Raw genomic sequence first — 16,801 nt, forward strand, 5'->3', positions numbered from 1 at the left:
CAGTAAAAATATATTTCTTATCATCTGGTAAGTCCTTGCTTTAGGATACAGTTAAAATAAACTAATGAACATCTTGAGGCCCTGAGCTACATACATCATAATAGCCTGCTTTGCAAAATCACACTTAAATTATCATGGTCTATCTATCAAATATTTAAATTTTGGTTGCCCACATTATGATATTCTCCAAGACTTTGAAAACTTTTCCACATAGTCTAATGAGGCACTTGGAGGCATGACTGGTCAGCGTCAGATTGAAAATAAATGTGCTGTTTCCAGATATTTCCTTTAGGATTGGCTGACATCAGTCTACCATGTAAGAGTTTATGGGGGAGAGCAAGAAAGCTTGACTTAAGAACAGCCCTGCCGCCAGAGTAAACAGTGCCACAAACCAAGGAAATTTAAAGCACATGCCTTATTGTCAAGTTTAACTTGTTTGACACACCCAAACAGCCATCCCAGCTTCTAAACACTCATTTCTGTTTCAATAATTTATACTTAATCGTGAAGATAAAACAAATACATTTGTTCACATAAATATACGGTAATTATAACTGTTGCCAAAGAACTCAACTTGTCACTGTCCCCATGTACTATATGGGAAATTGTTAGAAGTAATAATAATGACAGAGAAACATCACAGAGAAATGGGACCAAAGCAATATCAATCAGGAGCTAAGTATGACACATTTTATTTCTTTCTAAACTACAGCTAAACCTGTATGTACCTAAAATATAAGGTGATATCGTTTTGCCAATGTATTCTCTCTTCCTACATATCTTACATACCATCCTCCTGAGTTATGGTGTAAAAATCTTTGTAAGACATGAAGAATTATAGTTGGAAATTATAAAGAGAAAAAATAAATCACAAAGATTATAAAATGAAAATTATTTCAATAGTGTAAAAATATAGAAAGAGATGTTACTATATTAAATAATGTATTTATATCTTATTCTTATATATATACATATGTACATAAAAGACTAGAATAAAATATACTATAAGTTTTTTATGGGGTTATGCTGCAGTGACAAATAATCCCAGAATTCCTTCATCTGTTATGTATTTGGGAGTAATTTATATGATTTATAGTAATAAAGGTTTAATTCTTGCTCTGGTTTCATGTCAGTTGTAGCTCTGTTTTGAGTCTTCTTTGTTCTACTAATTAGTGCAAAGTAACAGCCATTTTTCAGTACTTTGTTCTTCTCATGGTCAAGAGAAAAAAGCTTAAGAGAAACCACTTTTAAAGGTTGCACTCAAAAGCAGCCCATCATTTCCAACACATCTCATTGGCCAAAGCAGGTCCCATAGACAAGATTCACCTTACCGGAGCAGCAGGAACAATCCCCTCCCAGGGAGGACCGCACACATCACATGGAGAAGTAGTGATTACTAGAAAAAATAATACAATTTGCAGCAATAACCATTATCTCTTGGTGGTGATATCAGGGCTATTTTTCTTTTTCTTCCTTATACTTGTATATTGGTTCCTTTTCTATATAATGAACATGTGTTACTTTTAAAAGAAAAAAAGTAAATGTCACACATAAAAAGAAATCTATTGAATCATACCACATCATTCACCTCCCACTTCACTTTCCTCCTGTCATCTGTGGTGAAGTGTGTTCTGATGTATCATTGGCCGTGGGTGTTGATCTGTTGGGCTGTCCATTCTTTCTCACTGAGTCATGCGTAGGCTTCCTTTTCATGCCACACAGCACTATAAAATCGACCTATGAACAATATCAATTACATTACTGAAGAGTGGATATTGGTGTGTAGCCCAGTGGTTCTCAGCTTAGGACAATTTTGTTTCCTAGAGGATATTTGCAATGTCTGGAGACATTTATGATTGTTACAACTTGAGGGCAGGAGGTGCTTTGGTATCTAGTGGCTAGAGGAAAGGGATGCTGCTAAAGGCAGCCCCCCTCAGTGTAAAATTATCTGACTCAAAATGGGTACAATAGATACCAAGGTTAAGAAACCATGTGGTCCCCTGATAATGTAATTCCTACTTTAAAAGACCACTGAGAATCTTGCAAGTGCTTTGACACTCAAGTCCTTCAGCCTTCAGACCATGGATAGTGATTTCCTAGAGGCTGACTATCACATAAATGTGATCTATGGCTGAAGATGGTGCTGGGGGCTGGATTCATTGACAAATGAAATCACACAATCACATAGCTTAAGGACTTTTGCCATCAGGACTTAGGGGTTAAATTAATACTGAAAATTATTTAGAAATAATGTCTGGGTGATGACTGTGAGACTGATTCTTGAGAGAAATTGCTGTGGTATTTTGCACAGGAAATTGTTGCTGACATGAGGAAGAGTATTTGGAAACAAGCAAGGAATGTTGTGACAGTTTGTCAGTCATGAGTAACTAGAAATCATACAATTATTACCATCATTTGTGTACATGTCTGTCACTTTACCTTCATCTGTTATGTATTTGGGAGATGGAGGAGAACAAGAGTGACATCACCACAATATTTAGAGGTATCTTGTAACATTTGTACTACACATTGTGTTCTCAAAGGTTATTAATTGACTACAATCAATTCTAAATTTAAAACAAATGTTACATAAGTTTCTCAATTTAAGAGATTATTTTATAAAAGCTCCTACTTATAAACATTATCTTGAAATAATTAAGATATGATCTATGTCCTCTTCGTCTTGCCCTATTTTTCCTCTATGCCCTATACTAGAGGTTTCTTCCCACCAAAACTCAGTGCCCTCTTTTTGCCATCTTTCCTATGCCAGAATTCCATACCCTCACAAAATACTCACTCCTTCCTACCTAGTATGTGAATCAGGATTGCTGTGCCTATAACACTTGCCATCATATCACAGTGTTTAACTGTGTCTTCCCACTAAATTATGGCCGGTAAAAATGAGACCACTTTGTAACCCAGATGTTTATGTAATGTCCAGTACACCGCAAGTGTTAATGGCTGATTTTTATGTTAACATATCCTCTCAATGACCAGATTTCATTGTAAAGGAAAAATGAATTTGAGGTATTTTTTATATGAAGAGATGAATAACTTTCAAAAGAATATATATGCTGACCCAAAGGAATAAATGTCTAATAGTAAAGTTTCACCCAGAGAGACAGTAGAATAGGAAAGAAATTTTGAAGCAAGAGAGGCTTCCCAGGTTCAATTCATTATTTAAAGGCAATTGCCTACTTCAACATGACCAGGCCTTGCTCTGCAATAAAGAACTAAAGCTGCATCTAGCATATTGTCCGTTACTTGGGTTCCTGAAACTAAAAAACAGTTTTCTTAAAATTATAGCTGATGAAATTCTAACACATATTGCAATGAGATGGCTGGAAAAATATTTATCTGCATGTTAACAATGCCAGCTTGATTTAGGATATATTTGTTATTGACATTTTTAATCATATACCTAAACACTACACAGAATTCTTCTCAATTTCACAGTTTATTAAGTTATGTTTTTATAAAATAGTATGATATTTTGATTGCTGCTTTTATGGGAAGGGGGATTTGACTTTTGTTTGAACTTTCTAACAGTACATACTCTGGCAATAGTTGCTATCTTTTTCCCCTGGAAAAAGCCCTTAATCTTAATGGCTACACTTAATGTTTGGTGCTCTTCAAGATACTTGATTTAGCATTTTATTGTGTACTTTCTTCTATTAATCACAAATAATGTTTTTGACATATGTCAGCTTTTCCACTGAAAGTTCCTTGAGGGAAGGATTAGATTGCAAACAAGTATTACCAGTTCACCAATGGGTTGTGTTTCCAAAGTCTTATCTTTTCAACAGATATTTATTGATCAGCTATCCTATGCTAGATTCTGTGCTAAACATTGGAATAAGCACAGTTACTTAATTGGAAGTTGGTTTGTTAAAACTCAGAATGCATTTTTCCATAAAAGCAGTACTTTAAAAGGAAGTTAAAATTGCACATGATCCCCACAAATCAATTTTATATATCACATGATTCTATGCATTCATCTTATGTTCCTATTAGCTTGGTGCAAACGTAATTGTGGTTTTTGCATTGCTGAAATTTGCAATTTGACATTGGAATACATTCTTAAATAAATGTCGATATGTTATACATCATTTTGATGCACATTTCTCATTTTATTTTCTTGCTAGTAACTTATTACTTGCTGTTTATTTCATATTTATTTTAGACTTTGGAAATGATGTTAGACAAAAAGCAAATTCGAGTGATGTTCTTACGTGAGTTCAAAATTGGTCGTCAAGCAACAGAGACAACTCACAACATCAGCAACGCATTTGGCTCAGGAACTGGTAACCAACATACAGTGCAGTGGTGGTTCAAGAAGTTTTGCAAAGAAGACAAGAGCCTTGAAGATGAGGATCATAGTGGCGGGCCATCAGAAGCCGACAGCGACCAACGGAAAGCAATCATCAAAGCTGCTCCTCTTACAACTACACTAGAAGTTACGGAAGAACTCAATGTCAACCATTCTAAGGTCATTCAGCATTTGAAGCAAATTGGAAAGGTGAAAAATCTCGCTAAGTGGGTGCCTCATGAGCTGAGTGAAAATCAAAAGAATTGTCAAGTGTCATCTTCTCTTACTCTATACAACAATGTGAACCATTTCTCGACTGGATTATGACATGCAATGAAAAGTGGATTTTATACAGCTGATGATGACCAGCTCAGTGGTCAGACCGAGAAGAAGCGCCAAAGCACTTCCCAAAGCCAAACTGGCACCATAAAAAGGTCATGGGCACTGTTTGGTGGTCTGCTGCCGGTATGATCCACTACAGCTCTCTGAATCCCATTGAAACCACTACATCTGAGAAGTACGCTCAGCAAATGGATGAGATGCACTGAAAACTGCAATACCTGCAGCCAGCATTGGTCAACAGAAAGGGCCCAAGTCTTCTCCACAACAACGCCTGACCTCTCTTCGCACAACCAAGGCTTCAAAAGTTGAAAGAATTGGGTTACCAAGTTTTGCCTCATCCGCCACTTTCACCTGACCTCTTGCCAAGCGACTACCACTTCTTCAAGCCACTTGACAACTTTTTTCAAGGAAAACCCTTCCGCAACCAGCAGGATGCAGAAAATGCTTTCCAAGAGTTCGTCAAATACTGAAGCACGGATTTTTATGCTACAGGAATAAACAAACTTATTTCTTATTGGCAAAACTGTGTTGGTTTAATGGGTCTGGTTTTGATTAATAAAGATTGGTTAAACCTAGTTATAATGATTTAAAGTTCATGGTCTGAAACCACAATTACTTTTTTTAAAAATTTTTATTATTATTATACTTTAAGTTCTGAGGTACATGTGCAGAACGTGCAGGTTTGTTACATAGATATACACGTGCCATGGTGGTTTCCTGCACCCATCAACCCGTCATCTACATTAGGTATTTCTCCTAGTGCTATCCCTCCCCTAGCCCCCTACCCCGTAACAGGCCCTAGTGTGTGATGTTCCCCTCCCCGTGTCCATGTGTTCTCATTGTGAAACAAACAGCAATTACTTTTACATCAACCTAATAGAAGAAGCAAATTTAAATTATGGCACATCAAAATGTTTTCTACAAATGGTAGAAAACAAATGATGTTATAATATTGCAATGAACAAAAGAGGAGCTGAATTCATCCCCCACTCCATACTCCCAGGGCGGATCTTGTCTCCTCTGAGTCAATTGGCATGTGACATTGCCCTGACTGTTCTCTGTGCTTCAAAGACTGGAGGGAAAGATTCCTTACCCCTTCTGAGGCGGGGAACTCTTCCTTTCTCATTGGAAATGACCCAGGAAGGAACAGTGCTGATTCGCCCTGGCTGTTCTGTCACACAGGAGAAATAGCCTGGATGGGCTGGGTGTGGTGGCTCATGCCTGTAATCCCAGCATTTTAGGAGGTGAGGTGATGGATCACCTGAGGTCAGGAGTTCGAGACCAGCCTGGCCAACATGGCAAAACCCCATTTCTACTAAAAGTACAAAAATTACCCAGGAGTGGTGGCACAGACCTATAGTCCCAGGTACTCTGGAGGCTGAGACAGGAGAATCGCTTGAACCCAGGAGGGGGAGGTTGCAGTGAGCTGAGATGGTGCCATTGCACTCCAGACTGGGTGACAGAGCAAAAAAAAAGAAAGAAAGAAAGAAAGAAAAAGAAAAGAATAAAAGAAATAGCATGAATGGTCCTAGGCAGCTAGGCAGGGTATGAGAGAAACAGAACACGGGCCCTTGATGCCGTCTCCATGTTGCTAAACTCACTACCCCTAAAGTCTGACTTATTTCTGGGATTTCTAGGATATAATATAATAATTTTCCTTTATGTTAAGCCAGTTTGTGTCAGGTTTTTATTACTTGCAGCTAAAATGATCTTAAACCAATATCAAACCTTTGGGAATAGAGAACCCTGTACTGTTCTATTCTTATTCTATTCCTGGCGATAAGACTTCCTCTATAACTTCCAAGACCTAGTATTTTTCTGAGACATCACTGGGCAGATATCTTTTTGCTTATAGAGGAACCATTCCTGCTTCCTGCTACAGCCCACGGTGCCTCACTTTTTTCCCAAACCAGAAAGAAAAAAAATATATATTCAGATACTAAAGGAGACAAATGGCATGAAGCCCAGAGACAAGCTATTTTTCTTTTTCCACTTCAAATAATGCTCAAATCTCAGCCAGTTTCTTTTCAACAGTTCACCACCACATCTAAAAATCTAAATGTGTGCTGTATTGGTAGTTGCCTTGAATTCCAAATTACCCTGAACACCCGTTCCTAATCATGGAGATCTTGATTGGAACTAAATTTGTTCTCTGTGTAGAAATCACTCATGTTCCAAGAGCAGTTTCTCCTCTGGTCAAATTAGCTGTGTAAATATTACAAATAAAAATATATGTACGGGCAAGTGGATTACAAAAAGGCATTTCCTTATAAATGATCCATATGACCCCAAATTAGAATGTGTCTTGCAAATAGGGAGAGCCTGGGAAAGATTATTAGACCATAACAACTGGTGCCCATAAACTGCCTCAGACTTGGAGGCCAAACTCTCACCAGTGTAAGCTTAAAAAAAAAAAGGATGGTGGGGAAAACATGGGAAAGAGAGAGAGGAAAGTTTTAGGTTTAAAATTTAAAACTCCTAAAACACAGGCTGGGTTTTGAAAAACAAGGGGAGGGATACTTTGGGAAGAATGCATAGATTAAGGATTTCCTTGCCTTTTTCCAAGTTTCTGCCTTTACTGTGTTTCCATCCTATTGTAAGCAATTTAATTCATCCTTTCATAATTTTATAACAACTTGTATTTAAAATTTGGATAGGGCTTAGAAAGAAAATAAACAAAACACACCCAACGTCTTTTATCATTACATTAAGCTTAGGGAGAATCTTTAGTGTGGTACTTTCTTCTCTTATGAAGATAGTCAACCACATTATAAAAGGCTTAAAGGCACGAAAATACACACTTACAGAGCCATGGTATTCTGCTGTTTTCCTGGGGAAAATTCTATTTATCCTATGAATGAGTCAGTCCCATGGAACAAAACTGTAAAATTTTGGACATCAAATCTCAATACAGGGGAAAAGTTCAGCAATAGAATACAATTGCTCCTTTTCCTTTGTCTCCTTCTATTATAACATTGAGTGGGAATTTGTTCATTTGATCTTTGTCTAAGAAAAAGAAGTAAACAAATCTTGCTAAGTGTTAAGGCTGTTTCAAACCAACGAGCACTCTGCCTATCCGATGTTGGACTCTCAGGCAACAGTGATTACACTTTGATGCTATAATTTTCAGAGAATCCTGTAGGCTAAAGAAAGAATTATATATATTTTGTCAGGAAAATTTTCTTTTTGAAATAGAACCACATAGATGCTTTATGCTATTTATGTGTGTATAAAATAAAACTATTACTATGAACAGTGTCCATTATAGGTAACAAGCAGTGAATTGATTGTAGCTTAGAATAAACTGTCTTACAAGAAACAAGAATATAGAAACAAATCATACTTCAATACTCACCTAAAACAGTTGTTAAAGCCATAGATCAGTTCCTCTGAGTTTAGATGTTACACAAATCAATCATTTATAGACCACCACGTAATAAATCATGCAAGTTCAAATTAGATAGTTATTATTAAAATATCCATCCTATGAAACTTCTAGACACCATCAAAAAATTATTTCATTTGAATTAAACTGCTTTAAAAAAGACTGTGTGTGTGCATGTGCGTGTGTGTGTGTGTGTGTGTGTGTGTTTCCTTCTTCAAAAAGATGAGGCATCTGTTAGAAAAATGTGAACGAGGAAAGACATTCCTTCTTGGCCATATCACATAATGTCTCCATTTTAACCAAGTATTTTACCATATCATGTCTAACTTTCTCTGCCTTCATTTTAAATGTTCTCTCACCCTCCATAATCCATCGGATTTCCCAATAATCTCAAACATTCCCTTCCACTCCAGGACGGTCTTTAAATGTATCCCTCCAGATGCCACACTCAATTCTGCTATTATGATGATGATGACTTTGTTCTTGCTTGAGGAAAGCGGAAAAGTTCAGCCTCACTCCCACCACTATTTTCTTACTTGCCCTAATCCTTTGCATCTTAACTGCCTCCTCTCTCATCACTCCTCTGCAGCCTGACTGATAGGTCTCACATCTCTTCATGACAGAATCACACATAAACGAGTCCCTGGCAGCTCAGTTCTCACTTGCTTTGATTAACTAGTATTATCATTCTCTTCCCAACCACACTGTAGACCTACCGAGAGCAAGCACTTTGGTTATCTCATAGAACAGCAATTTAAGCTACCAAAGGTTGTATGCTGATTGATTCTTCATAACTATTTTTTTTCTGTAAATCTTAGCTATAGAAACTTGTTCCAGAGGCCAGGCACGGTGGCTCAAGCCTGTAATCCCAGCACTTTGGGAGGCCGAGACGGGCGGATCACGAGGTCAGGGGTTTGAGACCATCCTGGCTAACATGGTGAAACCCCGTCTCTACTAAAAAATACAAAAAGCTAGCCGGGCGAGGTGGCTGGTGCCTGTAGTCCCAGCTACTCGGGAGGCTGAGGCAGGAGAATGGCGTAAACCCGGGAGGCGGAGCTTGCAGTGAGCTGAGATCCGGCCACTGCACTCCAGCCCGGGCGACAGAGCAAGACTCCGTCTCAAAAAAAAAAAAGAAACTTGTTCCAGAAAATACTTTAGCAGAAAAAAGCAAGTAGCAAAATAGTATACCAGAGTACACTATAGAGTATAATTTGATTTGTGCTAAAAAACAAAATGATATACTTACATATGTTTCTATAGGCTGTAAAAGTTCTAGAAAACTGTACCTCAAGCTGTTATCAGTAATTACCTCTGGAGAACTAATAGGTAAACAGGGCTTAGGTGAAGAGGCAAGAAGTGATATGGGTTATAAGAGCCTTTAACTTTTCCTTTAAATTTTTTTAATATTTGTAGGCCACAGTGGCTCACGCCTATAATCCCAGCACTTTGGGAGGCCGAGGCAAGTGAATCACCTGAGGTCAGGAGTTCGAGACCAGCCTGGCCAACAAGGTGAAACCCTGTGTCTACTGAAAATACAAAAATTAGCCAGGCATGGTGGCACATGCCTGTAATCCCAGCTACTCAGGAGGCCAAGGCAGGAGAATCTTTTGAACCCAGGAGGCAGAGGTTGCAGTGAGTTGGGATTGCACCACTGCACTCCAGCCTCAGCAAGAGAGTGAGACTCCATCCCAAAAAACAAAATTGTAATATTTGCTTTTATAGAACGAGCATTACTGTTATTTTTATATTTTCAAAAACCTAGAAAAAGTACAAAATTGATAAGTACAAAGATTATATCACATGATTCACTTCAGGTTTTATGAATATTCCATGTTTTCAGAGGTGTTACCCAGCAAGTTTAAAACACAGGGCCAGATCCTGCTACCTGGAGACCTTTGAAATTGGCAGGGCCGCCAATTCAGCCACTTTTAATTCGTTCAGCCAATTCGGCCACTATTAATACATTCGAAAAACTTACCATGTCATCGCTAACTGTTGCTTCTTTGAAGAAGTGCCATATTATACATTGTGCCATACATATATTGATAATTCATAAAATTTGAACAGCCTCTCTGTTTCTTTAGTTGAATCGACACCTTGTAACGCAAGGGAAAATATAAAAGTCATCAATGACACCTTCCTCATTGGGTGATTGTTTTACACTATAACCTGGATCAATTCCCTCTGAGACTAGGCCTGTGCATACTCTGGCTGAGAAAGGTTTGACTGAGTACCATCACCTTAGAGAAATTTGAGACTTGCTGGATTGTTGTGGTTCTCAAACTTTAGCAGGCATCAGGATCACCTGAAGGGCAAGCAGATGGTTGGCCTCACCTCCAGAATTTCGGATACAGTAGGGTTTGCCCCAATATTTGCATTTCTAACAAATTCCCAAGTGGTGGTGATGTTGAAGCTGCTGCTCCAGGAACCACACTTTGAGAAACACTTTTCCATGGGTACTGAGGCTAACTTTTGTTCTTTACTTTCTTTTTTTTTTTTTTTTTTTTTTTTGACAAGGTCTCACTGACAGCCAGGCTGGAGGGCAGTGGCACAGATCTCCCCTCACTGCAGCTTCAACCTCCCAGGCTCAAGTTATCCTCCCACCTCAGCCTCCCAAGTAGCTGGAACTACAGATGCCTGCAACCATGTCCAGCTAAATTTTATACTTTTTTTGTTTTGCCACATTGACGAGGCTGTTCTTAAACTCCTGGACTCCAGTGACCCACCTGCCTTGACCTGCCTTGACCTCCCAAAGTACTGGGATTACAGGAGACAGCCATCACACCCAGCCTTGTTCTTTACTTCTCAAGTACCAAGGAGACTCCTTTTCCCAACTGAAAGTCTATAGCCATTTTGATTCAAATAAAATTGATGAAAAGTAGATCGGCCAATTAATATTTCAATACTTAGAATAAAATCTCTGGAGATTGATAATCCCTGGGATTCATTTTTCTTCATCTGATCATTTTCTCTGCTTTACCACAATCAACATTTCTAAATTACCTTTACCTTCTCATCCCATTCAATTTCTTATCAATTAACTAATACCAAGAATCTTTGAAATCATATGAGTAGGTTAAAAAAGGAAAAAAAGAATTAAAAATAACACTCCTAAAAACAAATCATTGTCATCCTCATTATCACCTAATTGAAAGCATAGATATTTCCTGTGAATGTATGTGCTTAAACCCGAAGAGCTTTCTCCACAGCACTTAAAGATTCTGGCAGGTTTCTTCATCAATGATAGAACAAATTTATTTGAAATGAGTTGTAGTCATTTGTTGGATGAAATAATTGGCTGTAACATGAGAATCATATATTCTGGTCATGTTCTTAAGAAGATTTTACTGACTTAAATGATGAGTTAGCAGTTACAAGATGCCTGGTGTCCATGTTAAAAAGATACCAGTTGTTCAGGAAGACAGTTTTTCCTGGCGTTTCTTAACAGAAATAGCTCTTTTGGGACTCATAAAAAAGACACTGATAAACAACAATCTTAAGAATAAACTTCAACAAAAACTACAGTCATTTCTTATGACTGCTTCTCCCTGCTTTCCTCAATGCCTGCTGAGAGCACAATGCCAAATGCAGTTCAGTAAAAACAGTTCCACAAGGGGCCAAAGCAATCTGGTCAAAGCATATAGCTGTCTGGTAGGCTGGCAAATATGAGAAAAATTGGAGAACTAAATGGAATGCGTATCCTTTTGGTACTGCTCTTCTTTTTTTTTTTTTTAGATGGAGTCTCGCTCTGTCACCCAGGCTCAAGCAATTCTCCTGCCTCAGCCTCCTGAGTAGCTGGGATTGCAGGCACCTACCACCACACCCGGCTAATTTTTGTATTTTTAGTAGAGACAGACTGGTCTGGAACTCCTGACCTCAGGTGATCCGCCGCCTCAATCTCCCAAAGTGCTGGGATTACAGGCAGGAGCCACTGCACCCGGCCTGCTCTTCAAATATTATTTCTAGAGACAAAATCTATGGTAAGAGCCGGGCGCTGAAAAGGAAGAGGGGAAGCAGTGTTACACACCCAGTGAGAGTGCGGGGGTGTATGTTGCCGCTCATGCCGCTGGCATGGTTGTGGGTGGAACTGTTGCTGTTAGAGGTATTGCAGAAGGTGGCAGGCAGCTTGCAGTGAGAGAATAAATGATATCCTCCTCCACTTGTCATCATTACTCTCCATTGGAGAACTGCTAAGTTTCCAACCGGCTTTGGTGGGGCTGCAGCTGATGAAGTGACTGATTTTCCATTGATCTGCCTGTTAAGCCCTAGTCCCATCTCTCAGAAAGTGTTTTTTCTGTATAAACCCTGCAAACTGGAAGATAACTAAAAAGACATCATGCCATGGCTATCCAGGACACTTCCATCCGTTATATTGACTTTTACAGGAAGGCCTAAAGACCTGCTCCACGTACGTTTCAATGTGATCATATGTGCCTTGAGAAACACAAAGAGGAAAGAATAATGCCATATTCTGCCACTGTTTACATACATTAAATAACATTTAAACTTTGTATATGTTGTAAAGTAGAGAAGCAGGAGGATGTTCAAGAAGGACTATGTGCTTTTGTAAATAAAATATAAATGTATTTAGAAATGTCTGTGAAGAGGGACAAAGAAACAAGAAACTACCAAATGGTGTACCATAAAATGGGAGTACCTTTTTGCCACTCTTTCAGTCCCTCCCTCTCAGTTAGATGGATCCACACAGGGAAATGAAGCTTTCAGTAAGCAGGGGTCTGTAGTTATCAAGAGTACCAGCTAGCTCTTTTATTGGCGTATAAAGAGAGAGAGGGCTCAAATGCCCAAACTGATTGCTGATGTCTTAAATATTCCCTTTCCTCTGGGAAAGCTAACAGGAGAGTTTCTTTAGGGTCTGCTTCTCTTTCCAATTTCTACTTTTCTAATACCTCTCCTCTTTTTCCAAGATAATCAAAAAATAAGAGTTTCTTAATTTTTGTGTTTGGGGAATTTGAGAATCAATTTGAACTTGAGAAGTTTGGATTGGATGCACACTGTATTCCAGAAAAAGAAAAAATCAACTTACTGCTTTGGAAAGGCCAAAGTAAAAATAGATTTTTGTCTTGTTGAATTGCAGTCCTCTGAGTTCCCTTTTAGCTTGTGATGAAATATACACATTTATGGGACATACCTACTTAGACATGGAAATTAGACACTGAATTAAGTTTTTAAATGATATTTGAAAACTCCAAAGAAATTCAAACGAAAATTAACTTCTGAGATGACTTATCATGTCAGTACTACTATATATGATGTGGTAAAAATGTCAAAGCAAAGTACTGGAACATCTACCATTAAGTTATACTTTGTGTAGAGCTCATTTCTCTTAAACATTTCAAATAGAATCTTAATAACACAAAATTTTGTTTTGGCAGTATAAGTTTCTGAGAGTTAGGAAACGTACCCCATCCTTATTTGCATCTTACAGAAACCCGGTGTGAAACACTAGCTTTAAAGCCAAACTGCCTATAGTTTATTATTGGCTATGCAATTCTTTTGCTGTTGGAGCCAGTGGGTTAGATTATTTGTGCCTCAGTTTCCTCCTCAATAAAGGAGGATAATAATGGTGTCTACATCATAGATTAGTCTAATAGATTAGTCCACTAACTTTTCTATTAGTCAGTGGAAAAATTAAGTATTTTAATTCATGTGAAAAAATTAGAGCAATGCCAGCATGTGCTCAAAAATTATTAGTAGTACTTTATAAAATCCATATTTCATAGACACCGCACGTCCTTTTTTTTTTTTTTTTTTTTTTTGAGATGGAGTCTTGCACTGCCACCCAGGCTGGAGTGCAGTGGCAGGATCTCGGTTCACTGCAAGCTCCACCTCCCAGGTTCACGCCATTCTCCTGCCTCAGCCTCCCTAGTAGCTGGGACTACAGGCGCCCGCCATGATGCCTGGCTAACTTTTTGTATTTTTAGTAGAGACAGGGTTTCGCCCTGTTAGCCAGGATGGTCTCCATTTCCTGACCTCATGATCTGCCTGCCTTGGCCTCCCAAAGTGCTGGGATTACAGGCGCGAGCCACCACGCCCAGGCTACATCTCCTTTTAATCCATTTTGTGCAAATACTTTGTTAAATCCTCTTATTTGGCCACAGATTTTTATTATACCTAGGACTGCAATACTTAAATCAGATAACAAAGTAATATGTGGAAAAATCAGGATTCTTAGATTAACAGTAGCAAATGCACATTCTTCAGAGGCCCTGACCTTGGACCTTGGGATTCAAGGTGTCCAAAGTAAAGTTTTGATCTTTAACACAGGAAGCACCATATACATTTGTATAAACAAAGGAGACAGACAAATAAACAAACGTCTCCAGTAATCTTGTTCACCATCATACACTTTCTTTAAATTGGCCTGTACTCCCAAAACAATATCTGGTTGGGCAGAAAAGAAAAACAAAAATAAGAAGTACCCTAATTGAAAAGTGATTGGGTAAGGCGGGGCTCTTCTGATCACTTTCACATTCATACCAATATTATTGCTGTCCCCTATGTCCCCTTCTCCAAAGGGGAAAGAAAAAGTTACCACAGGTGGAAAATTGCTTCTGGCATTAATCCTCCTAGCTCAGATCAAAAAAATGGATATCAGTAATCTCTTCTGGAATAGCTGCCATTATTCATTTTAGTACCATGATGAAAATGCATAGGGAAAAAAGGCTCTTTGGCCACTTTCAAAGAAACTCACTGAAGAAATACAATGAACAAGCATATCTGTGCATACTAAAAATCCCAATTTCATCCAACTTGATTACAAAGCAGAAGCAAGACCCCGTTTTTTTTAGTGTATTTTATTCCCTTAGAGGTTTTGCCAAAAGGCAGACTCCTAAGTTATCAAACTCAGAATTTTCCCCAATCCCTTATTTTTCCAGTTTGCTGCTTGCGGTTAACTCTATTACTAACTTATAGCGATAAACACCTGGAGTCCATCAAAAACAAAGAGAGGCTTATTCAGTGGGTGCAGCCCAGCCTGGTGAACACCCTGAGCAGAAGCAAACTACATAATATAAGACTTGAGCAGGAATATGTTTTTTATGATGTGCCAGCATAAGGGGGATCAAAGGCTAAAGTCAAATAAATAGCAACTGGGCACCAGCAGAGGAAACATATTTAGACTTTAAAATAATCAAAAACAAACCCAAAGAACACTAACACCCTCCACTTTCAGCAGTCATATTTTCCCTCTTTTTAGACATGGCTTAAACCTGTCAAGAGTTCTGAAGCTAATTACTGAATCTAAAGAAGAATCCTGCCTTTCATTGAGGTTGTGACAATCACAAAAAGACTGGGCCTAGATAGATAGACCCTCCCCCCACTTCCCCCACCCCTTCAGCCTCTTCATGCCAACCCCCTCCTCCTTCCTCTATTGGCCTATTATTAAATTTACCTTGGCCACGTTATGGAATTTGCCGGCTGACATTAACCCATTTATTAAGCTTGACTCCTCCTTATCTAAAACATCTCTAGGCAAACTGAAACAATCTGTCTGCCATCCACTGATTGGCAGGGGAAATTTTTCCAGGTGGTACAACTAGCTCCCTTCAAATGACTCGCCAACGTTGTTTTAGCCTGGCAGAATGATGGAAAGAAGGGCTGAGCAACCCATATTCGCTGCCATGTTTAGAACCCGCAATGTATTTACATAAATAATTTTGAAAGATTAGTAGTACTGAAAAGAAGTTGAGGATGGGGGGCCCAGCACCAATGGGAGGAGGTAGATAGGAGAGCTGAGAATTGACAGGCTCACCCCTGAGGGCAAAAAGCTACATCTGTATTTGATTTGTCAGGGATTTACATTAGTGAAACTTTAACTCTGCAGATGATACATAAGATTACACTTACAGAACAAGCTTATGCAAATATAGCTTAAACTCCATGGTATGTGGCCCAGACAGTGAATTTGGCAGATTTCATTGAGTCTGGTGGCTGGATCTAATAAATTCATTTACATGAAGGATCAGGACATCTGGAAAAGTAGCATGGTGGTTTATTGAAACATAAATAACATTAATTGAAAGGTTACAAGTATGCAAAACACTTCATGTAGGCGATACAAAATGTTATAAAGCTGCTTCCCTATTCAAATAAAGCAAAAGAGAAGAATATCTTGCTAACATAAACAGAAAAGGTAATTTCCAGGATCTAATTTAAATGTCACTTTACATAGTGAGAGTGAGAGAGGCAACCCATTTTGTTTTTTGTTATCCTGACTTTGTAGTAAACCAAACCTACTGTCTTTTCCAAACCTACACTGGACTGCCCTCCTGATACAAATCTTAGGCACTAATTAGCAGCAGCAAAGTAGTAACACAATTAAATTTATTTTCAGCTAGAAATCCCCAAACTGTCATGCCGTTTTGTACTCAGAAAAGCACGGTTGAGATCTCAAGCTATTTCTTCCGTGAGTTTATTTTTATTTTAGTGCTGTAATGTATACTCACTGGTAATGTGGATCGCCGGTTAATGTCTCATGGAGTTGGTTACCATCAGCATAATAACAAATTACCCAGAGGAAAATGAGCAAAGATTGATATCATATGATTTAAAAGCTGAGAGGAAAGCTCAGGTGGTTTATAATCATTTGAGTACCTCAAGATTAATTTATAACTTGGTAACCCATTCAAACACCCCTTCATCATTTATTCTCAAATAAAGAGATGACTTAACTGCTCAGTCACTCAAAATGCCTCCTGCCCAAACCAATAGCAAGCCATTCCTTTTAAAAGGACTGTTTTCTATAA

This window comes from Rhinopithecus roxellana, chromosome 4 (assembly GCF_007565055.1).
Source record: "Rhinopithecus roxellana isolate Shanxi Qingling chromosome 4, ASM756505v1, whole genome shotgun sequence".
Classification (NCBI taxonomy): domain Eukaryota; kingdom Metazoa; phylum Chordata; class Mammalia; order Primates; family Cercopithecidae; genus Rhinopithecus; species Rhinopithecus roxellana.